The 27,668-nt window shown below is 47.3% G+C and overlaps 2 long non-coding RNA genes across 2 annotated transcripts; both read left to right on the top strand.

Moving 5' to 3' along the window:
- Nucleotides 1-27,668, top strand: LOC142027016 (uncharacterized). Its single transcript, XR_012648980.1, has 3 exons — nt 1-344; nt 737-895; nt 26,364-27,668. It is a non-coding gene; the product is annotated as an uncharacterized LOC142027016 (long non-coding RNA).
- Nucleotides 3,264-15,977, top strand: LOC142027035 (uncharacterized). Its single transcript, XR_012648988.1, has 3 exons — nt 3,264-3,398; nt 4,047-4,134; nt 15,071-15,977. It is a non-coding gene; the product is annotated as an uncharacterized LOC142027035 (long non-coding RNA).

A 27,668-nucleotide genomic window follows, 5' to 3' on the forward strand; every position in this document is an offset into this window, starting at 1 on the left:
GCCGTGGTTGACTAAATATGGGCAGGGAGGGAAGAACACGAGAAGGGGCCACTCGCCCGGGAGTGCGTGTTTCGGATGCTTCGCTGGGTATATAAGCACTGGAAAGGTGGACTCGCTTTCTGACCAGCTCTACCCCCCCACTTCAACCCCCCCCCTCCTCCCCGGGCTGTGCTTGTGTATCCCTCCTGACCCCCAGCCCGGGTTGACCCCCCCCCCCCCCGGGGGGGAAAGGAGAAGGAGGGGGGGGGGTGTTGGGGAGGGGGTGAGGAAGAAGAGGAGGAGGAGGAGGAGGAGGATGGGGGGGGGCGCAGGCACTTCTGCAGGCGCAGCCCTTTCGCATCAAGGTGTGCTGCAATCCGGGCGGGCAAGGTTGCTTCTCTTTAACTCCTGCCTCGCCGGGAGCGTTCCCCGGAGCCCCGCTTTGCCTTCCTCCCCCCCCCCCCCTCCTCTTCTCCCTCCCCGGCTCCGGCTCCGCCGCTCAGCCCCCGCTGTACCGCGCTGCCTTCCTCCCCCCCCCCCCTCCTCCTCCTCCTCCCCGGCAAACCGCGCTGCAGCAGCGGGGATGGAGTTGTAGTGGTGCTGGGTGGAGGGGGTGAGGGAAGGGTGGATGGGGAGGGGAGGGTTTGCCTGTTTTTTTTTTTTTTTTTTTTAATTTTTTTTTTTTTTTTTTTTTTTTTCTCCAAGTGAGGACTAATACCATTCCTGGGCCTGCTCTCTTTTTCCCTTCCTGCATTAGAGATTGGCTATAAGGAGAAGGCTGACGGCTGCAGCATGAAGCGCATTATTACCTTGTGATTCCATGACCCTCCTCTATGCATCCCTAACTCTCGAAAGCTGATTCAGCTTTCAGCTAGTGCTCTGGTGAGTCCTCTGCTGCAACAGAAGCTCCTAACTGGTATGTCTTTTTTTTTTTTTTTTTTTTTTTTTCCCCCTCTTCTGCTCCCTGCCTTGCCTTTAACTGCTACCAGCTCAGCTTGTTTTTAAACACTTTTTCTGGTCGATGCAGGACTGAGTGCCCATCCAACTTACCTGGGGACTTAAATGTGGGCTTTTGCATCCGGCAAATGTATGTGTGTGCGTGTGTGCCGCGTGTGTGTGTCTGTGCGGGGATGTGCTGGGTGTGTGTTTGATCTGTGGATGGGTTAGGAGACCTTCCCCCCCAACCCCCCCCTTTTTTTTTTTTTGTTCTGCTGTGGCATACTCTGCATTTAAAAAAAAAAAAAAAAACCAACTAACAAACTGCAGAGCAAGCAGTGCACTAGAATAATCTGAACTGAAATGTTAGAACTTTGACATGCAACCGTTCTGCAAGGTTAAACCGGCTTTTAAATGCCTAATTCAGACACAGGCTGGCTAATGACACCTGGGGGGATTGGGGCTTTATTTATTTATTTGCAACAAACTAGTGCTATGAGCTAATACCAGCCAGAGCAAAAGGGTGAAATGTGGTTAAACTTAGCCTAACTTGCAATGATCTGGATGCTGCGGTGATTAACTGTTAAAATGCCGAGAAATGAGCGTTAATTACAGGCGCATGGTTTGTGGACGATGAGAAAGGGAATGTGAGGAGGAGGAGGAGAAGTTAGGTTTTCCCTGCAAGGGTTTGGAATTCAGGTTACACTTCATACATCAATTGACTGTTATTGCTTCTGCAGCTCAGAGTTGACTATGGTCATTGTGTTTTATATGATAGTGGTGATACCTAGTCACATAAATATATAGGCATCGGTATTGTGAGATGGGTACTGTGGTACGTACACACGCGCACACAAATTTAGGTACGTTTTATAGCATGCATATGCATATTTTACACATCTTTATACGGAGGTATGTAGATGCTATATATAAGCAGGTGTAACATATCATCCAAATACAGTGCATCTCCAGGCTGTGTTGAGAGTATGGATACATGTATATGTCTGTGCCGGAGAGAGTGTACACTCAGCAATTGTGTGTAATTGTATAGGCAGAAATCTGTGATTTGTGCTGTTAGTTTAATTGCTGGCTTTCTCTCGAGCGCATGGTTGTGTCTGTGTCTCCCAAGGACCGAGCCCGGCGCCCAGTCCAGCCCAGTCCCTCTGCCGTGGGCTGCGCTGGGGCGAGGGCATGCCTTTGCCTCGGCCCCGCTTGCCTCTCCCTTCTCCGGCACCCAGCCCTAAATACGGGCAGTGTCCAAAGTCCCCAAAGTTTTGTGCTGCACAGCTCCAGCTCCACTTTGCCGCCTGGACCCGAGCAGCACCTTGAGCCGGGGGCAGAGCAGGGATATAACACACAGCACCTTGCTTTCCAACTCTCCCACCATCCTCCTTCCCCCTCTGCCCCCAGGCAATATTTATTTGCCCCTTGGCCTCGGCACTAGCCAGGTCTCCATCCATTTTTCTCCCCAGAGCAGCCACAATTGTATTGCGCATGGTTTTTTTTCTGATAAGAGCAAGCCCAGGAGCTCAGCCAGCCTAGGTGGGTCGAGGACGTTGGATGACGCTCGCCCACCACCACTTACTCTTGGTGGTAGCTGCAGGATGGGAACCACGGGGTGCCTCCGGCGTCACCGTTAAAAGCACCGTCACGCCGTTTATCTGCTCCTCCACCAAAAGGCACAACCCTGGAAAGCGCGAGCTTCCACCCGGAGCCTCAAAGCAAATTTAAATCTCCAGGATGAACTTTGCTGCCGCGGTTGTGTCGTTGCCTTCAGTTTTAGTAAGGATTTAAAAGGTCATTATTTTAGCTCTTGCCTAGTGCTTTCTTTGGTGGCCGGCAGCCGCCGTCCCGCTCGTCTGCAGAAGTTGGGGACCGTTCAAGACAGCCTATGTCAAATGCATTTGAAGAAAGCAAATTGGGTATGAGTTGCAGATGTGTAATTGTCCAAGAAGTCCAGTAGCTGCCCTCCTGTTGTCGATCTGAAGGAAATTCAATACCATGGAGTACCTTGGCTGTGCTAAACCCCCCACCAGCACTTTGATTTTTGTTGGGGGTTTTTTTTTTTTTTTTTGAATCTTAAGCACTTAGACTTTCCCTCGCGCTCCTCAGCTCTCCCTTTGCTTTAATTTCACTGCAGTCATGCATTACAATGGTGCCACAGCTCCATCTCTCTTCCCCTTAATCCAAACTAAAGGTTGAAATTTGCCTCAAAATGAGACAAATGATGACTAAAAGGGCCAACAAACTCGGGGAACGAGGAGGGGACCTGCACAGAGCCAGGACGGCGGCACGTGCCGGCGGTGCGTGAGCGGTGTAAAGCCATTTTGGGGGCAGGGGGCTGAGCGCGGCGGATTTACACCCCGGCTCCGCGCGGCCTTTGCTTTTCGCGGTGCTGGAAGTCGATGGGGAGCAGGGAAATATTTACTCCCCAGCCGGCAGCGATATTTTAAAAAGCCGTAGAAAAGCATCGAAGCAATTAGGTATTCCAAAGCGCTTAGTTTGCCACTTGCTAAGTTTACTTAAACCCTCTTTAAAGGGTTCATTAGGAGACCGCGAGGAACGGTAAAATTCATTAAGGCGAAGGCAGCCATTCCGCCTTTGCCTGTAAATTGGTATCGATCGGCGGCAGCGGGGCGAGGGGCGGCGGGCGCAGGTGAGCGTGCCCTGCCTGCCCTGCTGAGCGAGCAGGCAGCGAGCAGGCAGCGCCCGGCGTGACCTCCGCCGTCGCTCCCTGCCTAAATCCTGCCTATAATAGTCTCCTATTCAGCCCGGGCGGCGTTTTTGCAGCCCTGCCACTCGGCCCACATTGTTCGGGGAGCTTTAAAGCTCAGCGCGGCTGCGAGGAGGCGAGGGAGAGGGGGAGAGAGCCAGCGGCCGAGCCCCACGGGCGCACAAGCGCGCGGCGGCGTGCGCGGGCGCGCGTCCCACGGGGCTGCGGGAAGAACTCGGAAAAGACTTTGGCCCCAGCTCCCGACACCTTGCTTCGGCTGGCTTTTGTGTCGCCTATCTGCAGGTGTCTCCCCGAAACCCCTTAGGTGGCGTGGAGCTCAACCGGATGACTTCTTCGAAGCGATTTTTAAGTCCTTTTTTTTTTTTTTTCTTCTTAAATACCCTGAACTCCCCAAAAGGCATGTGCTATCTTCTGGGGTTTGCTTGTCTGCGAGGTAGTGTCTCACTCACAGTGACCAGCAGAGGAAAAATCATTGGATTCACTAGGTAAGATGCTTTCTTCTTCCTATGCTTTAATCTCTACTTACTGATGAAAGCAATTGCTTGTCTGGGGCTGCTGAGTTTTCTTACTCTGGCAAATGGAGCAGTCCTTCCCTGTGTCGGTTTGTAAATCAGTAGCTGGCCATCTGATTTTTGGCTTTCTGAAAACAAATTGGCTTTTTGTTTCCAAACTGCAGGATGGAGGCAATCGGGAAAAAATGTGTATTTAATTTTCCCCCACATGGCTTTGTCTAAAATGATATCTATGTGCGTATAGAGCAAATCCCTTCCACTAAAGCACATTTTGGTCTTTTTAATTGCTGAAAGTTTACGATTTCAAATGAAACACCTACTTTTTAGGTGGAGTGGGAGGTTGGCTTTTACTCTGTGCTGTTTCTGTGACAAAGAGCCCCTGCCAGGGCAGCCACCGGACCGCTGCCGCTTTGTGTCCTGTGAATTATCCAGTTCCTCTTCCCAGGGACCAAAATCCATCACCTGCCGAGGGCAAAGCCCGGGATTACCGGCGAGGAGCGGGAGCTGGGGGTGTGTGTGTGTGTCTCCGCACATGGGCTGGGCAGGAGGAAAGTCTGCTGGTTTAAACTGAGCCGTGACTCACTCTCGGGATGTAAATTGTAAATCAGTGTTATTTTTCCTCCTGTGACCATATAAATGCGCATATTGAAACTACCTGCTTGAGAGACATACTTCTTTATATGCCCATATGAACCTGGCAAGCTATGGAATGTAAAGAAGTATGTATTTCAGGTGGGAACCCTTCTCGGAGGAGCAATGTGTGACCCCGGGCAAAGCGGGGGAGAAAGACAGACAGATTATTTTATATTATTATTTTTTTTAAACTGCCTGACCTGGCAGACCGACTGGGGAGTCAATTGATGATCTTGTTCCAGCGCGTGTATTGTTCTGTCACTTTGCCTGTGTCAGCAGGTGGAAATGCTCATCAGGACATTAAATATTCAATATGCTGACTGCGGCATGGGCTTTGAAAGGCGATGCCAGAGGAAAGCTGGCTGTCCGCTCCTGGGTTTTAACAGGGATGCAGGCCAATCGCTCCTTTCTCCTGCTTCCCCGTCAACCCTTTTCCCCCCAAAAAAATAAGGCTAGATAGCAAAAAGAGCTGGCTGATCTTTAAATCTAGGAAAAACAAAAGGAGATGGGTGGGGGGAGAAGAAAAGAGAGAAAAAGGATACAACAGTTGTGACCCAGGCGTGCAGTGTTTTAGCTTTAAATTAATGTGCAAACTCCGCTTTTCGAACCTTTCCCACCTTAAAACTTTCTGTGCTTAAAACTGGAGAGAGGGAGATCTTCCTTGTCGGTGTGACGAGCCATCGAGTCAGCAGATCACAGCTAAAGCCAGAGGAGTGCTCTGAATATAGGGGTCTTATTTTCCCAAAGGAAAATAGGAAAATTAGCTCCTTTAATTCTGGAAGCCTTCACTAGCTTTCGCTTTTCCTTTCAACCTTTTCCAATGTAAAACAGTTGGCTGTTTTTCCAGGATCCTACAATAATGAGGCAAGATGAAAGCAACTGGGTTTAAACACAAGCTTAACGTTCTGCCTAGGTGGGAGTCGCGGCCGAGGGTTTAAAGCTTTCAGCCCCAAACATCCTCACACTTCTGCGACGCCTGTAACGACGGGCAAAGCCAAACTCCTCAGAAAGCCGCTCCCCAGCTCCCCAAACTCACGTTCCCATCTCCGCGGGGCAGCTGAGAGCAAGGTTTTTGCTTTTGAGTGATTTCCCTGCAATCCCGACACCCCTCTTCACTTGGCTCGTGGGCTCCTAAGCCATCGTTTGGTCGGCGTGATGCCTCGGCATCCCGCGCCGAAGTTCAGCAAATCTCACCCGTCGCAGCATCCTCTCCCGGGCACGGGGAGCGGGCGAGATTCGGAGTTTGGGTTTTGCGGAGTCTTTATCAGGCTCGATTCCGTCGCTTCTTACACATACACCAAAGGGGATTTAGCTGTAAACAGGCGCTCGCGGATAGCGGGTTAGAAAAGGCAGGCTGGGCTATCGGGGAGGTTTCCCGCGTGTAGGATTTGGTGGGGTTTATTAAGAGCTTTTTTGGTTGTTGTTTAAAGTAAATACCGTGGGTGACGGAGGTGTGGGAAGTGCTGAGCCCCTTCCTAGCGGAGGAGGAGCCTTTTCTTTGCCAGGTGGCCTTGGGAAGGCTGAGTTTGTGCTGGAGGGTGGTTGATTTGCACATCATCCCGTTGGCATTTGAGGATGCTCCGGTTATGCCGGGCCCTGGAAAGCCGGGGTTTTCCTGGCCGGCCGCGGCGGGGTCTCTCGGAGCCTCGCTGCGGGGATGCGGCATCCCTTGGGCTCAACCCCACCAGCAGCCACCCTGCGTGGGGGGTGGTCCCCACGAGGATGGGTCCTGTGGGTGTCCAGCCCCGTTTTGGGGTCAGATCGAAACATGAAGCTGGTGGATGCTGGGAAAGGAGCTGAGCCCCAGCAGGGAAGCTCTGGTGCCCAAGCGGGGTTGCAGTTTCGCTCCCTTGTAAATCACCGATGTTAGCTTGAGTCTCCGGATGAAAAATGAGGACAATTCTCACCATTCTGGATATAACATAAAATTATATGTTATATATAATTTATATATAAAATCTCCCTCCGTTCCTTGCTGAGCCTTTGCCCTACCTCTTCTCCTTTTCCTTTTCCTTCCTTCTGTCCTTTCCTTCCTTCTTTCCTTGTGCTTTTTTCCCTTTTTACTTTTTTCTTTTCCTCTTTCTCTCTTTCTCTTTTTCTCTCTTTCTCTTTTTCTTTTTTCTCTTTCTCTTTTTTCTCTTTCTCTTTTTTCTCTCTTTTCCTCTTTTTCTGTCCTTTCCTCTTTTTCTGTTTTTTTCCTCTTTTCTCTCTCTTTCTCTTGTAAATCTTTTTCTCTTGTAAATCTTTTTCTCTTTTAAAATATTTTCCTCTTTTTTCCTCTTTTTCTTTTCTTCCCTTTTTCCTCTTTTTTATCTTTTTCCGTCTTCTAATCTTTTTTGTCTTTTTTCCTCTTTTTCTCTTTTTTCCTCTCTCTCTCTCCTTCCTGTTCTTTCTTTCCTCAGCACAGGTTTTACTAAAACTCCTGTGCCACTGTGCGTTGCTCTCGCGAAGGTGCTCATGGTCTGATTTACAGTAGATACCTGCATTCCTAATGCAATTTTTATCTCCTTCCCCCCCTCTTTGAATTAATACGCTTGTTAATCACATGGAATTGCTAACTTTAGGAAGTCACTAAGTGCTCAGATTTATTTTTTATGTAAATATTTTCAAAGCTATAATTCTGAGCGCTGTCTCGCAGCATGGGAGCGGAGGTGGCAAGGGAGGCTTCTCCTGTGGCGCGTGTCCCGAGGCATCCGGGCTTGGATGATGATAAAAACCAATATGGGGTGTCTGCGTGTGGCCTCCCCAGAGCCACGGCAGCCCCTTGCTGTTGGCGTCGATGGAAGCAGATGACGGCTGCAGGCCTTCGGCAACCAGTTTGCGCCATTCTTCTGCTTCGTGGCAGCTCTTCTTCCCTTTTACACCTCTTTGGATTAAAACTGCGACTGTTAACATTGCACTAGATCCACTCTATTTGGTAGCTAAAATTAAGCCGCACCGTTTTCGCTCTTTGTAAACTGGTGAGCATCTCCCAGCCTGGAGTGCCGTCGCGGGCTGCGAGGAGCATCTGTGCTGGACCCGCTGCCGCGCAGCAGCGCCGGGATGCTCAGGTGCGCCCATCCATCCTGCAAACTGAGGACTGTGCAGTGTCGGGCATGGAAACAGGAGCTTTGAGAATTGTAAAAGCCATAAATCCAGTGGACCAAATTAGTTAAATTTTTCTATTCTATGCCTCACAAAATCCAGCCGTTCTCGAGATGAATTCTCCGCATGTAAGCGGAACTACCGGCAGGTATAAGATGGATATTTTGCACGTGCACACGAGAGCGCAGGGACGAATTTGTGCCATGCGGTTTTCCCCGGCGGGTTTATTTTTTTTAGTTTTGTGTGTTTGTTGTGTTGATGATCTATTATTACTGTTGCTACTATTACTTAATATTGGAAGACAGGTGGTCCCATAAATTCCAGCACCCTCTTTTGAAAAAAAAAAAAAAAGGGGGGGGGCATGTTTGCAATTCAAGTTTAATAGTGCATTCATCAAGAGCAATAAAGCATTTTATTGCACAAGTATTTCAAGGGATGTGCTGGCCCTGGTAAAAGCATTAGTAAAGGGGTGCATCAGCAATCTCATTTAAAACTGTCGACCCAACGTGAAAAATGTTGCGTTGAAGAATAAACTGCTATTAAGCATGATTAGATTGACCTGCAGGACAGATATTTTAGCTGCAGCAGCACAAGTCGATCAAAGTGAGCATCGCTTAGATTGCAAATTTTTTTTTTTTAATGCCCTAAATTAAAAATGAAAGAGTCTCAGAATATTTAGGACCAGAGAGTGACTTTGGGGGTGAGATTTGTGCGTTCGATTCAAAGCGGTTTGGAAAGGTGGGGAAAGGGGGAAAACGTATTAATTGCTGCCCCTTTAGCATACATTGAAAGTATGTTACTCAGATCAACCAATCAAAAAAGAAATTGTGCTGACTCAGCATTCGGGCTAGTCTGCACGTCCGATTGCAGAAGAGATCAGCACTGCACTGCAGTATCTCTCCCTGCCTTTGACACCAGCCTAGCTGGGCAGGGCTTCCCTTGTGTTTCCCAGGACTGGTTTAGGCCAAGAACAAGAGAAGGCCCTGAAGAGAGGAGGAGAGAGTCAAGGTTGCACGAGCCTTGAGCTGCTAACGATCCTTTTTAGTCAGTAAGAAAGAGCTTCCATGCTAGGTTTACCCTGCCAGATGCAAGCGGCATGAATTGCTTGGGAATATATCTATTTTTAAAGACTTTCACCACATCTTGCACTTAGCAGTGACTGTGGGCGAGGGGGTGGTGTGTTCCTCGCAAGAGAAATATCCTCACTCCTCAGCTCGGATCCCTTCCCTGAAAGCCCAGAGCCGATTTAAGTACCGCGGTTGCAATTGCCTCCCAGAGAAGATGCTAGGTTTAATGTCTGCCGCTTGATGCTGAAGTTGCTCTTGACCTCGGCCAAGCCGGCAGCGATGCTGCGAGATGCTTTCCCATTGGGATTTGGGGGGGGCATGGCGAGAGCAGCTGGGATGGGATGGGATGGGGAACTGAGGGCATGGGCTCCACCGTTGGCTCACTGGGCTTGCAGATGAGTCGTGCAGCTCCCCTGCCTCAGTTTCCCCCAGAGGCAGAGTAGGTGTTCGCCCTGGAGATGTTGAAGCCGCTGCTTGCGCTATGAGGCTGAAGCTAGAGGAGGCCAAGGCCAGTTGATGCGACTCCCCAAGGACAAACTTGTTCTGGGTTTTGTAAGGACTTCCCTGCTTTGGTGTTGGCTTGCACGGCGATGCCTGGCGTGTGTTTTGGGGAGATGGCACAACCTGGCTGGACTGTGCCCCCTCTGCCCTCATGCCGAAATGCAAAGACTTGTCCAGACTTCCCAAAATCTCTGAGCGGGTGCAGGGCAGCGAGATGCCGAGGCTGGACCTCCACCGGGACCCCGCGGGGCCGTAGCTGCCTGGGGGATACCCACGCGGGACCGAGGCGTGCGCTGAGGTCCACGAGATGCTCCAGCACCACGGGGCTGCTCGCTGCCTCACGGATCCTGGTTACCAGTCCGGGCGCAATACCGGGCATTGCCGGCTGACTCTACCGGCACCGGGGAGGTTGTGCAAAGCCGGTGTGACCCCCGGGCTTGCCCAGCCGTACCCGAGCAGAGCCGTGAGTACCTCGGTGGGTACCTGCATGTGCAGGAGGAGCAGCGTCCCCGTGGGCTGCCTCCTCCCGACCGCCGCTGCGCCCCGTGATGCTCTGAAGGCATTTTTTGTTTGCACCGTTTAACAAGCACCAGGGTGAATCCCTGGTTTGGTTTGTGTTTTTGCAAAGCGGTCTGTAGGGAGGAGCGGAGGCCGACGGTGGATATCCTTGTGCGCAAGAGGAAGGCTTTTAGACACAGATATGCCTTGAATAAAGCAGAATTTAATAGTCAAAGGTTTTAGCAGTTGGAGCAGTTGCTGGTGGTGCTCAGGAGACCAGCTACACGCTGGGGCTCGGGGGAAGCAGGACGACTGACATCTCCAACAGATGCAGGGTTTTCCTTTTTTTTCCCTTTTTTTTTTTTTTTCTCATGAAGCACAGGGCCATGCCTCTAAATGCCTCGCCATGCCCAGATATGGCCTGCGCTGGGACCTGTGCCGCTATCTAAAAAAGCCCTGGGCAGACTGATGAGCCCAGGGAGACCGGGGAACAACTGCTATAAATAGCGTTCATTCTCAGCTGCCCTTCTGGTGGGACCGGATTAGGTGGCATCTGGGCAGCCAAGAGGCGCGGGACTCGTGACCACTGACCGCAGAAGTCACCCAGCAGCTGTAAGGATGGGAGCCATCCCTGCAAAGCCCTTACATAGGCAAGTCGACCCTGGTATTTGGGGAGTCGGATAAAGCCACGGGAGCAGGAATCCAGTGACCTAAGAGCAATCAAGAATAAAGTTCACCGCGACGGCCGGGGCAGCGCTTCCAATCTGAGAAGCGAGGCGGTGTCGGAGGCAGGACTTGGCTTTCGGCTGTTGAAAACTGTTCAGTGCAAAGGAAGGAAAGCGTCAGGAGGGAGCTGGCAACGCGGGAAGCAAAGTGTCGCAAAGAGTGGCTGAGATGAGGAGGCTGGTGTCCCTTTCTGGGATGCCGTGGGTTAATTTGCTGGCAGTGAGATTATTGAAAGCTCTGATTTAATATTTGTGTTTACTTCGGGTAAACGAATTAACAAAAAAAACCCCAAGTCTTAATTATTTAAGGCACCAACTTGATTTGGGCTAGTAGAAAATAATGAATCTCATGCAGTGATTTCACTCCTAACCTTGCAGAAGGTGGACAGTGTGTGTAGTTTATGTCTGCGTGGGTGCAATATAAGTGGTGCCTATATGCGAGGGGTGCGTGTAGCTACAGGCTGCAAGAGTGTGATCCAGCTCCTGCAACAGCAGTGGAAAAGGACTGTATTTTGCTTGAATTAAGCTCAGCCTTGAGTATTTGAGGGGAAAAGATGGAGCCAGGGAGTGGGGATGGTTTGGCCGAGCAGAGGAGATGGCTGTGCAGGTGCTACCTGGAAGGGATGTCCTGAAATATCTGCAATCCTTTTTATGGGATAAAAAGCAGGGAGTGAGCTGCAGCTTGTCCCTGAGTGGGTCTGCTGTGGGACGGGGACTGGGATGCATGGGCAGGCAGGGCGAGAGGGGTATTTATACCCAGGCTTTGTCCCTTCCCTTCCTCACCGGTGTCAGGGCTGCGATGCGCAGGGAGCCGCACCACTTTGCTTTCTTTAAATTAAGCCAGCTTTGTCCTAAAGCCTCGTCTTTGAGACAATAAGACGCACCCGCACCCACTAAAATCTATTGTGCCATTTTTGCAAAGACCAGCAAAAGTCACCCGTGCGCCGTCCCCTCCCTGTCCTCCACGCTCATTTGGCCTATTTGAAGCTGAATTTATTCCTGGGAAGGTTCCCCATCAATTTGCCTTGCTCTTTTGTTGACAAGTTTATTAAAAACCTGGGCAACTACATATTAAACTTTTATCAGTGTCGAGGAAGAATACGTCCTTTGAGCGGCCACAAAAGTTATAGATTGGGTCTTAACGTTTCTTGTTCCACCGTTCGGCTGAGTCAGCGTAACAAATAAAAGCTGCCACCTCTTTTTTTTTTCCCTTTCTTGAGAGACAGTTCCCTTAACAGTGTAAGTAAGAGTGTCCAGTAATGCAAAAAGGTTTCAGGTCTGGGTAAACAGGAGCTTTTTTTCTTTTTTTTTTGTGTGGCCATAAGTCTTTAATAATTTGTATTATTAACTTAAAATGGAAATAAAATACGAAGTTATCGCTTCTTAGCTCTGAGCCAATAGTTTTGATAAAATAACAGATACTTTATAGGGTTTATATGAAAAAACACTCCCAAATTAATAATGTTTGTTGTGCCACAAGTAATGTGCTTCCATCCACTGCGAGGGCATGAAGGGGTTGGGGCAATGCTTGGCTGGGGATGTACCTTTTGTGCCGCTGCAATATGGGATCTTTGCTCTTTTTCTTTAGTCATAAGATGAAACAAAGAGGAGGCCAATATGTTGCACCAAAGATGTTAAAAATAAAGCGTTAGAATTGCATAACCTAGTTCCCGTTTTGCCATGCAGCTGAGTTTTTAGGAGTTGGAAGAAGCCTGAAAAATAATCGGTGAGAAGGAGTTTGAACTGATACAACAGACAGGCAGGGAAAAAAGTGAGTGTCTGTGGGACTGAGCCACAATTCTGAAACTCCGCCAGATAAATAAATAAATAACTATCCCCAAACAGCACCTTTCTCTGCCTGTCACTGTGTCCAAGGATTTTTTAGTTCTTAAACAGGTTTGCTGGCATAATTTGTCAAGTCCAACAGGGAGGTTTCCGTGTGACAGAGGATCATTTTTCACCACGCACAGTGGTGCACCAAAGCAGTCCTGCAGGCTCTGAGCAACTCCATAATTAGATAACAGTTAACATACGTGTATTAGATGGATCATCATTCATGCTATAGGATACAGCAGAGCCCGCCACCGCCGATGCTGTGCCCTGCCGAAAGCAAGCAGGGAGCGTTCTGGACAAATACGTCTTCCTCCAGGAGTTTATCCGCATCACCATTTGCTCCAATTATAACTAATTGGACACATATTGCATTTTCATAGCATCTAATTTTCTATTGATTTTAACGGGACTGCTGGTGTTTTGTACTATTAAGTGGTATCTCGTATCAGTTGCTGTTTAAAAATGCTGAGTACACTCCCCTGTATGGAATTATGCAGTCAGCACATGTTTTAAAACCTATTTAATTGTTTGGTCCATAAAATGCACAAACTGTATTAGGGAACGGCTTTGTTCTCTTTTGAGTGTGTGAGTTGAAAAAAAAATCCAACCCCACAACTATTTCCACCGCCGGTTTCAGGAGATGCAGCTCCCAGAGCCTTGCATTTGAGGCAAACAGATTCGGAGGGTCCGTCTCGGTCCCGCGTGGAGCCGGAGCATTTGCAGCTCCCTCCAGGTATCGATGCTCTGCATTGCCAGAAGAGATCTGGTCTGTGCTTGAAGTAGGACCTTTCTTTTTACCGGAGGCCTAGGACCAAAATTTGGATTAAGGCAGAGATTCTCATATTGAAAGTCAAGATTTTGATAAGGTCACACTTGACTTTCTGTATAACTGAGGAATAAGGTGATGGTTGTAGGGTTTAGGGCTTTTTTCTCTGTCGTAGGTATTGCCACGTACCCTGGCAATACATCCAAATAAAACCGGACTATCAAATTAGCCACTGCATTTCAGCAAATACTCAGTGAAGCAGGATGAAAGCAATCGTCCTCTGTTCAGCATCATTTAAAGAAGAAAAGATTTAAAAGAGAGATTTAGGGGAGGAACGGAGAGGTGGCCTGACAAAAAGCGTTTCCAGCAGTGCGTGGTGGATCATTGGATCACGGATATTGGATAACGGTATGAATGGCAGAGAAGGCAGATAAAAGGCGATGGAAATTATGTTATGGGGCAGCTGAGCTACCCCAGGGTGCTGGTGAGTTTGCTGTCAACTCGCCGCCTTCGCTGGTCGTTAGCGAGGACCACGTTGTGTCTGTGGGAGACAGGTGAGTTCATGGGGGTGTATGAATTAAAGAGACTTTATTAAGTTCAGGTAATAGTTTTGGTTTGAAAGACTGAGTGGCTACTGCAATGTCAGCAACTACTTTAGTGCACAAAGGAACTGAGTGCTTTTTAATTAAGTCAAATAAAATCCAAGCGGGAGACTCTCAAGCCTTGTCTGGAGTCTACTTTTTGGGTTGAATATCTATAATTTTAGAAATGTTAATAAAACACAGTCCACTTTTTCCCTGTAATAATATAAGTTAAATTAATATTTGATGTCTGTAAGGAAAAGGATGAAAGCGGCGAGGTTGTATTTTTTGGTTTACAAATGGCACATTGTGCAGAATACAGCGACTGTGGCATTGATTTAAGCATCCTCACAAAGACACCATGCAATAAAGTTGAATCATCTGCAGTACAAGTATGGCTGTTTGGTGGAAAAAATAGCAAAGGGAGAGAGTAGACATTTTCCTGTATTATCAAAAGGCACTTCATTTTGGGGAAATTTCCTCCAATTTAGTAACATTTGGATGGAAATCAAATAACACATTAGCTTGAGGAAAGGGGAAAAAACCTTCCAAAGCTAATTACGAAGGGAATGTGCACTTCATTAAGATAAAGCTGTAGGAAATCAATGTTCTGTATTGTTGTTTTTTCCTTTTGATTGGATTTTAGAATGATGAATTGTTAATGCATTTGATCTAAAAATGATTTGTTTATTCAGATGAAGAGCAACAGTACTTTGTCTCATTTGGCCTTTTAGCTTATAATGATAATGGCTTCGAGGGATGCTCATTTCTCAAAAGGGTATTGGACTGGAATAGGCAGGAGATTTCTGGACTCAGAAGGATGGGCCCAATGCAAGGGTTTGTTGTAGGCTAATTCTATTGCATGTTGAATCTTCTGCTTCATTAGGAATATCGACAAATGCTGATAAATTCTTTGGCTTTTCTGTACTGTCTATAACGTGTCTTTATTAGAATATTGAGGCTAAAGTGGAAAGGTCTTCAATAGAGCAGATCCTCTTACCTTGCCTACTACTGATCCTACTTGCCATGGCCGTGGTTTGGTAACGTGGGGCTTTTGCCTGTTCTCACGCCTCTAATCGTGGACCAAAAGCAAACCAGAAGCACTACCCAATGGTCGACAGAGAGGGAAAAGCGATGCTCTCCTGCCAAATCCTGCCTGCTGAACCTGGCAGTGCGGAGCAGGCAGAGGTGAACCCCGTACCCCCCCATTTCATTTCGCAGGGGTGGGGGCCCGCAGGCGGTCAGGGGATGCGCGTTGCCTCGCAGGAGAGATCGGGAGCTTCAGCACAGCTCCGACCTTTGGACGCGTCTGAGCGAAGCCTCTGTAATTCATCTTGCTCGGATGGCTCGTACAGCCTCGGAGCCCAGGCTGGCGGCACCTGGGCTGGCGGAGAGCTCTGCTCTCCCTGCCGGGAGGCTACAAGCCCCGGTGGGATGCAGCCCTCTCCAGCCGATAATGTGGGCTGCTCTTTCTCGGCTGCTGGGAAAGCCTCACCATCAGAGAGACATCATTAGTTTTGATTAATGGCATCCAGAAGAGAAAACCTAATTTTCTAAAAAGGAAAACCTCACCCATAACTCACTGCAGAGAATTTAAACAAAATGTTACAGAACATCTATGCCAACTCGCATTGATTTCAAACGTGTTCCTGGGCACTCCTCGAAGAAAAGCAGGATGGAGTCGGGACAGCACTCCTCCCCGGCAAAAGATGCTCGGAGTAACCCCCGTACCACTCTCCCACGGTGCCACTTTCAAATGACTCTCCCCAACTCAACGGGACCAGGACAGAGCAAGCATACCTGAGGAACGGAGCGTGTTTTAAGTGTGCAGTGGTGATGCTCAGGCAGCTTGGTGCACGCTAACCCCAAATCCACGTGCCCATCAGAGTTTGGCTTGCAGGCTCAGCGCAGCCTCGGTTACTGATGGCACTTCCACCTCCGCTCAATCACTGGTAAATAATTACTTTCCTTTGCCTCCTGTAACTCACCAAAGGATGAATTTAATACTTCCAGGTCTTCACTGTCTAAGTTTCCATTTAGTTCCTTGGCTTGATTGTCTCTTGAAAAGGTACCTAGAGATAACTCGATTAAATTAATTGTGGAGCTCTTTTAAAAAAGCTATTCTCTCTCTTTCTCTCTCTCCCCGTCTCTCTCTCCATTTATTTATAGGCAGCTTAGAGTAACGGGTTTGGGCAGTTAAGTGATCTGCAGTACTTACCGTTACAATGCAAAGCCTGTATTTCTTGGGGAGCTATAATGCTGGCCCACTTGCAATATTTCTGTGTGCAGTGGTTATAAGCGCATGTGCTTTTTCCTAGTATCATCTTGCAGGGTGGTGGGCTGCAAGGAAGAAGGGGGAAAGTCACCTTTGCCTTATGACGCATATAAATTCTTTAAATAGGTTATGCACATGGCAATGTGCAATATCTGCATGTGGCTCTAGGTTAAGAAGGAAAGGCCTGACTTTATTGGCTCCCACTGCAGAAATGATCGGAGCTGCTGTGATTTTTAAATTTGATTTACTGAGTTATTTTTAGCAGTGGGGTGTTCATGCTGCAGGGCTCTCCAGGAGAAATCAACTCCCCAGCGCTGCAACATGAACCATCGCGCCAGTGACTTGGGCAGCGGCGGTGTGGCAGGGCTGCCTGGCAGGGGCTCGCTTTCGCCGTTTGGGGGCAAATTGCCTGATTGCGAAATTGCAGGAAAAAAAAAGCCATTTTTTTCCATTTCCCCCCCCTCTTTCTTTTCCTTTCCTCCCCTTTCCTCTTGGTTTCTGGCGACGGCAAATACAACCATTGCTTGTCTCAAGCAGATCTTAAAACCGCTGAAACCACTGATTTTAATGCCAGATGAGAAAAGACGGGAGGTGGCGGGGTAGGGAGGCAGAGTTTGCTAACCTCTACAAAAGATTGCAGGTATTTCAGCCTTTTCCCTCCCATTTGCCAAGGAGAGCCCCAAGGGGAGAAGAGCTCTGCAGCCCTGAGTTGCTGGTCGGAGCAAAGGACATCTCTGCTTTACCTGCTGCTGCGCGTTAGCTGGCACTTCAGATACCAAAACACAGGGCATGGAGGAGGACAGGAGACCGTAAAACATTGAAAGGAAGAAGGCAGGAGGTGACAATTAAAGTATCTGGATTAAAACAATAGCCTTTACTTATGTCACACTCTAATAGCAAACATGGCTCTCGAAACAGACGGAGCCGAGTATCAGGTTTAAAAATGCTCCAGGCTGGTGGTTACCGCTGCAGACTATTCCACTGCTATTAAACCTGCCTCTTTAATTCAGACCCACTCTTCAGCCGTAGCCTCTAAGAAGCTTAAATAAATCCCGACTGCCTGAAAGTGAAGCCATTTGAACTGGTGCAACATCAGGCAGCGAGTTCAGAAGAGGTCCAGGCGACTGGGAAAGAAAAGACCCCGAGGAATTCCCCTCTTTGCTGGCCACAGCCCATGAGGCCAAATGCTTTGCTAAAGCTGGTAAAATGGAACCAAATCAACTGTTCAATGGATTTGGTCCCCTTCAACCAGCTGTAGCTGTGCATTGATCTCTCAGACGCACCGTGGAGGATAAAACACTTGAACCGGACCAAGGCAACTCAGGTAGCAGAAGACAAATGGCCACATGAACAGCACCGATAAGGAAATTATGATGACTGGCATCTGCAGATCTATCACTCGGGCTCTAAACTGGTGGGCTGAGCCTGAGTCATTATGTGGTTGCCAGTCAATTCTGCCTAACGGAGACCACTCAAGATTGATAATCTCTATCGTCCTCCTATATTGATCTCAGCTGTAATTCAGGACTCTGTATTTCAACTGCAAATGCTGTGCATTTTCATATGTAGTCGCTCATGCCCACCCGGGAGCCCCGTGCCTCAGTGTTTCATCTGCTGCAACGAAGAATAAATGTTTTGATCTGAAGTTCCCTCCTTGTGTTTTGTACTACGCGCCGAGCTGCTCATTCCATAGGCTTTAGTGAAGAAATGGGTTGTTACAGGGCTACCGGAGCAGGGAATGAGGTGGGAATGCCAGCTGCTTCCTAATTGCCCCAAACTGCAAATATCCACAGCTTGTACTAGCCAACAAGTTTTTTTTTTGTTTGGGAGATAACAGCTATGCTCCTAAAAAAGAGTCCCCTGTTTGACTTCCTTGACCTAAAAGACTTGTAAAGTGTCTACCCCAGTGTGGTCCTTATACGCACTCATGTTACGCTAATGGACTTAAAGAAAATCACTCACTTTCCCATGTAATAATGATTGGTGGGAAAGTAAGCTGGGCGTCATCTTTTCCTAACCATCGTAAATCTATAGGACTATCACAAGCTATGAATATTGCTGGTATAACGAGCCGTTTGGATGCAAAAGTCCGATGTGAGATTATTCATGTCCTTACTTCTTAACGACACCTGGCCCAAGTTAACCCCTGGCATCAGAGAGTGCAGAGATTTGTCTCTCTTCACACACCAGAAATTTGGTTCACTTGATTCCACGTCTCTAGTCCTTTAGCTACCATTTAAATGTTCTTACTAGGGCCAAGAGTATTCATGTGCTTTAAGATAAGGAGCTGTTTGCTGGATCTGAGGCTTAACATGCATCTAATATTTATGTCACTGGGTATTTAAAAGGCAAAGACATCAGGAGCAATGTTACTGCAGGAGCACCTTTCCTCAGCTAAAAGGAAAACAGTGCTTACCCAATTCTTCTAGCTCATTTTTCTGCACTTTAACAGTGCCTAAACATCCATGCCAAAATCCTACTGAAGTCTACATGGTTTTTTTTTCCCCACACACTTCAATTAGATCAGGCATGTACCCAGTACTTCTGCCCAAGAACAAGTTCAGATTGAAAAGCACACACGCAGCTGAGAGCTCAGGTCTCCAGCTCTCTTTTTTGGGATGCAGTGATCAGTTCCCATACTGAAAAGACTGCTAAGATGTCAAAACTTCACTAAATGTGACTAGTGCCTCTATAGCTGCCATGCAGTGAGACCATCCTCCATGGTGAAACCCTCTTTTGCAAGAGACTGGATCTGTGCAACAGTGATGACAGATACATTTCCACGTTGCTGCTGGGAAGATGTAGGTACTAAACTGTTCTATTACTTTCTTCCCTTTCTGTGGTTCATCAGTATTGAAGTGTAAATAAGCCAGCAAGGAGAAGCGGTTGTATCAGAACTGCTGAGAAGCATTTCCTCCCTTTTTTTTTTTTTGAAAAACGCAAAATGTGGGAAGTAACAGATGAACCCTTGGAGAAGGATATTTTTCCTTCATGCCACCAGCTGATTTCCTGGAAACATGTAAAAGAAATTACTGTTTTTCTTATTTTTTAATTTTTCACAAATGCAACATCTTTCCAAACATCCAACAATGCATCCAACAGGGCTTTGACCTGGCCTAATAGAAGAGACCTAAGCCTTTGCAATATCCATTTGCTGACATTTGTGCCTGCAAACAGAGGAAAACAAGCAGCTCCAACAAATCCCCGCATTAGCACGGAGCCGGTTTGCAGCCGTGGGTAGTAAGGATGCTCGTGGCTTTCCAGATGCAGCCACACAGCCCTTGGCAAAACAGCCAAGTGGCCACCACCTCTGCAGCTCCACGTCACATCTTGACGCATTCTTTCCCAGCCAATTATTTGCGTTGCAATTCGCAGTGCTGGTTTCCGAGCGCTACCCCATCCCACCTCCTAATTTCCATCTCGGAAGCATCAAGCGAAGGCATCCGCTGAGACAGGGATGATTGCGTGAGTAGCAGTCGCTGAACAAACATCACCTTAACGCTGTTGCTGTCAGTCCCGAGATTCATAAACAAGGAAGGATGAGGTCGAAAGCACAAGGGAAGGGGAATCCTCAGCTCAAGTCCCTAATTGCTGGCAGTCTGGGCTGTGAATGATATTGGGACTCTAGAGGAAAAGGTTGAGTAGAAACAGATGCTTCCAGCAGGCTGTGGCCTGGGTTTCCAAAATACCACGCTCCTCCCTCCTGCTCCCGCAATCTGGGTTATTCTCTCTCACTCCCCAGGGCTGCATCCAATGTAAACAACGCCATTATTAAAATTCTTCCTTGGTAGTGATAACTAAGTTACTAAAAAATGTCAAATGGGGAAGCTGGAGGCATTACGATTCGAACAAAGCCATGGAATGTAAATGAAAATGTTTTCTCCTTAAAGATGTGTGGTCCATATTTAGGTACCACCAAAGTCACCTAAGCCTTGAATAGCAGGAAAGCTCCCAGTTCTCTTGAAGCTAGAGAAGATATGAGTACACGGGGATCCCAAAAGTTGGGCCATGTATTTAGATGCCTAAATGTGGACCCCACCTTCAGGCACCCATCCTTGAAGATTTCTGGCAGTATTTTTATTGCCTAATTATATCTTTGTGGAATGAGCAATTCAATTCTCTTAGCAAGGAATTTCTATAACAATACAGCCTATTATGGTCTGGTCGAGGAAATACGAGGCCCAAGCAGAAGGCAGCAGGTAGACTTGAGGGGAACTCTCTAGGGACAAACCTAAGGCATGGGCCAAAAAATTACAAATATCCCTCCCAGAAGTTTGTGTTTCAGCCCTGCTCACTCCCAAATCCCTCCTGATGCAACAGCAGGGTTTTGGAGGAAACGGAGCTCCCTTACGGCTGCCCATTGCAGCCAGGAGCTCCCCAGGTCATGAATCTGCCCATGGTCTCAAAACTGGATCTGCTTCTCTCAGTTCCCCATAAAGCACAGGTCTGAGTAGAAGTTTTGTCACTGCCTTTAAAACCCAGGATCAGGTCCTGGCTAAGTCATTATAAGCCTTTAGCCAGCCACCATTAACTACATCAAATCTAATTGTCCTCCATATGCACTAAGAGGCTGCTCTGATGGCCCACCAGCCACTGCTGGTTTCCTGGAAACACTATTAGCTTCTCAAACAAGACAATCCTGAGGACTCAGTCCTGCAAACCTTCTGTGCAAATATTAAATAACAGTGAATAATTAGCAGGAATAATCCTTTTTTGCTTGACCCTCTTCTGTAATAAAGACCTTTGTCGGCAAATGCAAACGTTATTTTGAGGAGCAATTCATAATCTAGAGCTGCTAAACACATCAGCCTAAATACACTAATACTCTAATATCCATATTTATACAGGACTTAAGACAGATAAAAACAGACATATTATCTGTCCCAAAGACCTGAAGGCATTCATCGCTCAAGTGTAGGAAGAGAAGGTAGCAAAAGAGGTGGTAAAGAAAGGACCCACTTCTCCCTTTGATACATCTGCAAGCGCATCTCTGGGTAGTGCAGTCAGATCAGCTGGATTCTGTCCATGGAGTTTTATTATGTGCATCCTTTTCCTTCATCTGTTTTTTTTTCTGAGAGGAGAGAAAGAAAGGACAAGCAAACCAACAGGCAGATAATTGTTCTGTGCTGACAGTTTGTCAAGTGAAGGAAGCACAATTTTAGTCAAGAGATCTGCATTAGCACAGCGCTTGAGCAGAAGTCTCTTCTTTTCCTCCCAGATGGCATTGACATATAGCCTGAAGGGGCTATCAGGATACAAAGCTAAAGATGGTTAAAGACATTAAAAACTGTACAATGTGAGCACCATCTACACCAGGACCGTCATCTAAGAGGAAGATTCATCTTGACATATTGGGCAGAAGACAGAGCTTCTACTGGTGTTATGTATAGCTGGTGAGCCAAAGGTATTTTTGAGATAGATGAAAAATATATATATATTCCTGCTACTAACCATGCCTTTTCTAGTGGGTCTTTATTGACTCTTGAAAAACTATGACCAATGAATGTAATGATCTGCCTTCCCCTTTCTTTCCTGGTGAATGATAGCTCCTGCAGGGTATTTATCACTGAGTGCAATGACTGGCTTGAGCCGTTCATGTCTAACTCTGCTTCCCAGCAAGCTATTGAATGCATCCTCTTCATCACAGGGCCACCAGGGTTTCCCTGGTCCTGCCAGGGCTTCTGTTAATAATAAATATTGCACTCAGAATAAAATAGTAAATCTTGCCATAGGATGGAGGGAATTTGAATTTCTGCATTCCTTGAGTTTGGTGTTGCATAAGTCCCTGTAATTTACTTGCACAGAGAATGGGCTTAATACTCTTGCCTTTTTTTAATAAGCTGCGCAGCCATTTCATACAGTGGGTGCAGCTGGAGGGATAGAGAACTGCAAAGAGAGGACTTCACCTGCAGGAAAATATCCTCTACTTCCCCCAAAAGCGATGAAAATGTCAATACTATTGACACAACCCCTAATTAAAAATGACTGCCATAATGATGCATATGATAGCCGTAGGACATTAGTTTGGATTAAACATAAACAGCGAGGTGTGCTGCACGTGGTTTCCAAAGGAATAAAGGGCTGGACGATGGTATCTTCTGTACATCCAAGCAAGACGAGAAGAAGGATGCCTCGGCTCCTATGCACGTGCTGCTCCTTCGCCGCCCAGCCCCAGTGCCCTTTCCAATGGCGACTGCCCGCACAGCCTGAGCTATTTGCAACCATGAGATAAAACGCGTCCACGTGCAACTTCTTTGGCTGAGGTTTAAGCCAATTCCCTTTACTTTGTGTCTGACGTGGCCAGACAGCACGGGCATGGCTGGTCGTAGCAGCTTGGCGGGTTCATGCATTACCTCAGTTACTGCGGCGGTGCTGAGCTGTAGTAACACCCTAGCCTGGGGTGTGGATAAGTCCTCCTTTTTCTCCCAAGGAATAAAATCCTTCATTTTGGGGTATTCAGCAAACAGAATTACAACAGAAAATAGCTTGTCGATGCCCCGTGTAAATTATTTTCTTATGCAATTGGTCTGCCTGGATTGGACAGACGCCCTATTTTAATGTTCATCTGCTCTTACCTTATGCTTGTGATATTAATGCACACCCAGGCTTCTCAGCTGGCTATAGGTAGTTGTCTGGTATTGTACAACAGCAAAAATAAACACCGCAATATTCCCTGTAGTCCCAGGGCTGCGAGGTAGGATTGCACCACAGAGCTGGGGCTGAGCACAGAAGCACCATCTGCTACAGGTGGGCTACGACCAGCTGAATAACTGAGTGACGGAGGCAGAGCGTGGCCAGACTTTCTCTTGAAGGCACAAGAGACTGAACACCAAGGACTTCTTTTCCACCTCCATGTGGGACAAGTATTTCACATCACTTAGCACCTCCTTCCCATAACATTTACCTCCAGTTCTTTCTGCCCTCCCCCTCCTATAAATCGTTTTGTGCAGTGAATGATAGATCGCTTCTGCTTTCTCCTTTTGCTGCTATGAGGAGGTGGGAGAAAGAATGAGAGAGGGAGAGATTTGAAACTATTTCCCAAATATGCAAGAGTTCAGCCGTGAGCTGATATCCTGCCAGGGGTAAGAGGTGGCCCCGTGCTGCACTCGCTCAGGAACAAATAATGAATTATCCTGCAGTCCCTCCTCGGCGTTGTGAAAGGAATTAATTTCTATCGCCCTTTTGTGAGGCAGCTCATTCTCCTGGACCTGGGCTCCCCTTCCCCCAGCCTCTGTCACCCCCTTGGTTGCCGGACAATTTACTGTAAGACAATTAGCTCATACTGTCTGCTCCTGCCCATGAGCGTGGATGGAAACAGATCTGTTTTTTCCCCAAACAGCTGCTCTAAAGACCACAACCCTCCTTTTCAATCTCTGTCACTCTGCGCATCGGCTGCCAAAGGTCCTGATTTTGTGCCATCGTAGTTTTACTGAAAGAGTAGGAAAAAGAGCTGTGTTCCCTCACGGGGTGGCTTACGTGGCTGGTCGTGCCTTGCACTGGGCTGATCTGCCCGTTTGCTTCAGCGAGGTGTGCTCCTCGCTTCGGCTCCGAGCGCCCATGGCTGGGAAATGGCTAATGAAGTAACTTTCCATTACAGGGACTCCCACAGAATTTAAGGGGAACTTCCAAACCCGAGCCCTCTTCTCCCTTCCTGTGCTAAAGCTCCTCTTTTGTGAAATCCCAGCATGCTTCATGCTTTAGTAATGAAACACAGCAATGAAATATAAGTAGACTTTTGTTTAATACCATGGCAGCATTATTCCCAGATGGACACTAGTCATAGCTGGTTTGCCCCATCTATCTTTGCAAGAGAGTTTGAGGGATTTACACAAAGAAAAGGGGGTGGGGGAAGATGGTGGTTGTTAAGTATTTAGGGGAAAAGTGGATCACCTGGAAAGCAAAGGCATAATTCATCTTTCTATGGTGAGGAACATGGCCCAATGAGCCAAAAAGTATGAGAAGGACAAAATCTTAGACAACCCTTTGAGCTGGTACATCTGTCAGTCCTAGAAAGAAGCAGGAAAAGAAAAAAAATAAGTAACTGTGCCATTTGTGCCATAGGGCAGTGTTCGACAGGCAGCACTTCCCAAATCTAGTGATCCTGACCCCAAAACTACCATTGTAGAGGCTTAAGAGTCGCATCCTTCTTCATTTTCAAAGCGGAGGATGGAGTGTGAAGCAGTCAATAAAAAAAAGGGATTTGGGGAAACCAGAAAACAGCCAGAAAGTAGCTACTAGCTAACAGCTGGGCAGAGACTTAAGCCAACTCCAGACCCTGTACCTCTTAAACCTGGGAGAAAAGTTGAATTTGGATCCAGAGCTTCTGCATCGTGGCTCAGGTCCATTGCCGGCAACCGCAGAGGATTTATCTGGTGAATACGCCCAGCCTGACTTTGCAGATTCCGCATGGGCAAGTCCCCCCCTTGATGTCCGCAGGGCAGGGCTGTATCAGGGCTGCCGAGAAGCCGGTGCTCGCTGAAGCCTCCCCATCGATCTGCCGGCAGAGTTATTGCAGGATCCGGCCGATATTTGCCACGCTGCCAGGTCTTTGGGCTTGTAAGCGGTTGTCAGACTACGTGGGGCAGTTAGGAAGGAGCTGGCAGGTGTCTTGGCCTTTGTTTTAGACACTGTTGGTGTCCAGAGCTCTTCTGCTTGCAGTTGCGAGTCCTTTTTGCTCTTCTGAATAGGCAAGGTGAGGCTGGAAAAGCCCAGCGGTTTGCTGTTTGCGCTGATGTTGATGGATGCAATTCCATGACTTTGCTAAGGGAGCTTCATCGCCTGCGAGTGAAGCTGGAGTTAAGCCTGGTGTAACACCCTCACTTCACTGTGGGGATGAGCATTTCATTCTCAGGTGTGTTGGAAGTGCTAAAGACATCCCAATAATACCTTTTCTTCATTTTAAAACTTTGATTGTTATATCCAACATGCAGTTTGACACTGGAAATTTTTATGTGGGGTGTTAGTAGGTTTTCAAGCATGGACAATTTGATTCATGAGTGGATTAATCTGATGCATCTTTTAAATGGAAAACTGACATAATTTTCCATCAGAGACCCGCTAATAAAGCACATTTACTCGGTTAATCCATTTTTTTCTGTACTAAGTGCACTCATAAGATATAAAAATATCAAATCAATAGCCAAAGAGTATATAAAAATGAGACTGAGTGATCAGAAACCATGTGTGAGCCACCCTCTCCTTGGCTTCTTGGAGGACTCCGATTTCTGTTTCTGCTGCCGAAAGACCCGTTCCCAAAGTCGCCCAGGACAGCGAGGCTGCAAAACCCCAGGTGTCCTTGTAAGTCCCAGAGGGGAGCGGGTGCAAGGAGCCACCTGCTTCCAGGGGTCTCACGGCATCAGCTCTCCTGCAGCCCTCCCTATTTTTAGAAGTAGCTAGTTTGAAGCTGGTGGGTTTTTCTTCTTTATTAGTTTTTTATTATTATTATTGCAGGAGGAGCTGGGTAGCAGGGTTGTGTGTAAAAGACAAAGCATCTTCCAGTACATTTGTGCCAGGAGCCCGTCCCAGCCTGCCAGGGAATCTGCACAAACTCCCCTTTTTTATTTTTCAGTTGGAGTACAGCAGTGTTATTTCAAAGAAAATGCCTGCACAGCCTTCTCTCTGCAAACACTGCAACCATCATTCGATCAGTGCAACTCTCTCGCGTGAGCTAATTTAACAAGCGGTTGCTTTGCAGGCTGTGGAGAATTGCCTCTTACCTAATAATTCTGCTAATTTGCTTAACTTTCCCAGATTGCAAACAGCCCTGCTCTGAACAAGCAGCTTTCTAAATGAACCCCCAGACAATTTCTTGACAAGAGGGGAAAGGAACGGTGGATGGCTTGGGAGGTTGAAGCTCACAGTCTTTTATTTTTGACCTTTGGGCCAGCATTCAGATTTGCTTGTTGGGAAAACTGTGTTCAGGATATATTTTCTTCAGGGATTTACGCTACCCTTTTGCTTGTAATTATTCTCACTTGATGTCTCCCATAAATTAAAGATGCTTCTATTAGCGAGCTCCAGTCCTCTCAATTATCTTGCTAAAGTCTCCTTATTTGTGGCTGGGAGCTACACCGCCAGGATTGCCATCCTTGCAAAGCTCCTGGTCAGTGGCTACAGGCAGGGAAATAAGGAACGTACATGGGTAATACAAATGTCTGAGCAACCCCAGAAAGAAATGAAAACTGCAGTGAAGGTAAATGTCAGACTATTTAAAGACAATGTTAACTATTGATTTTTTAGAGGAGACTACCTCTTCAAAGGATGGCAAGCATGCCTTCAGATACAGACGAGGCAACCTAGATGGATGATGGAGAGAGGGAGGCAAGTGAACTGGGAAGACAGAGATTTTCCCGGGGAGCAAAATGAACCCTTTATGAAGCCTTTGGGATTAAAGAGGTGGCTTAGTTCTTTCACAGCGTCCACCCTTCAACCCATTTAAGCACCTTGCCTTTTCCAAGAAATGAAGGGCAAAGAAGCACTGATGAGCAATAAAGAGATAAGCAGCAAAGTACTCCTTTCACCAGTGTTTTCCAATGAAAATTGAACCCTCAAGCACACCCAGTGATCTGTTGTCTAAGTGGCAAAGCTCACCCAAGTTCCTGATTTTCCTTCCAGCAGAGATGCTCATTGCTCATTCTCACACCCTGGAGCAAGTTGGACTTGTGCAGCACTTGCTCTTCCCACCCGGACCACCACCGCGGCGGCTGGGACCTGCATTTGCCGCTGGTGCGGAGATGCAGGCAGCTAGCAAAAAGGGGGGAGCAAAACTACCATTCTCCCTGTACCTACAGCTAGGAACCTGTGGGAATTGAGAACCAACCTGGCAATTTTCTATTATCCTTTGGTACAACAGGATAGGCTACGATTTCTTATGGTTTAAGAGAAGCTAGAATAAAAGCCTTGTTTTTTAAGAAATACATGTGTGTATACATATATTAGAAAAAATACGCATATATATGTACACAGGCATTTTTTTTCTTTATATATTTATACTTGCCTTATGGCCCATGCTGTGATATCCTTGCCAAAGCACCCAGGAGCAGATACTCCTGGCCTCGGTTGCATGCATCTGCAGGGAATTGTGCCTTTCAAGCTGTAGTGCAGAGACGATGCTAAACATGGTGCTTTGGGAAAACGGCATGATAAGAATTTAGTTAGGGGATTTAAAGGTCTTCCAGACCTGCATTTTCAAAAAGGGAAACTTCTTATCTCGATGGGTGTTTTGGAACAGGAGGAATGAAGGATCTAATCTAGTGAAGCGTAATGTCAGGGAGGGCAAATTAATTTTGCATTTGGATACAATGCCTTTTTTAAAGGCTAATTTGGGTCTTAAAAGAAAAATTGTTATACGCATCCACACAGCCAAGGAAATGGGTGACGCTGGGGGATCGCTACTGACTTTGGCACATTTTGAAGCGGGTACACGAGAGGAACACACCCTCCTAGCACCCTGCGTTTCCCCTATACAAGTCTTTTGGGTGCTTCAGTTTGAAGATCCCCATAGGGCTTATAACCCCAGGTCGCCTTCTTTGGCAGCCAGCTCGA

This window comes from Buteo buteo, chromosome 2 (assembly GCF_964188355.1).
Source record: "Buteo buteo chromosome 2, bButBut1.hap1.1, whole genome shotgun sequence".
In the NCBI taxonomy this organism is placed as follows: Eukaryota; Metazoa; Chordata; class Aves; order Accipitriformes; family Accipitridae; genus Buteo; species Buteo buteo.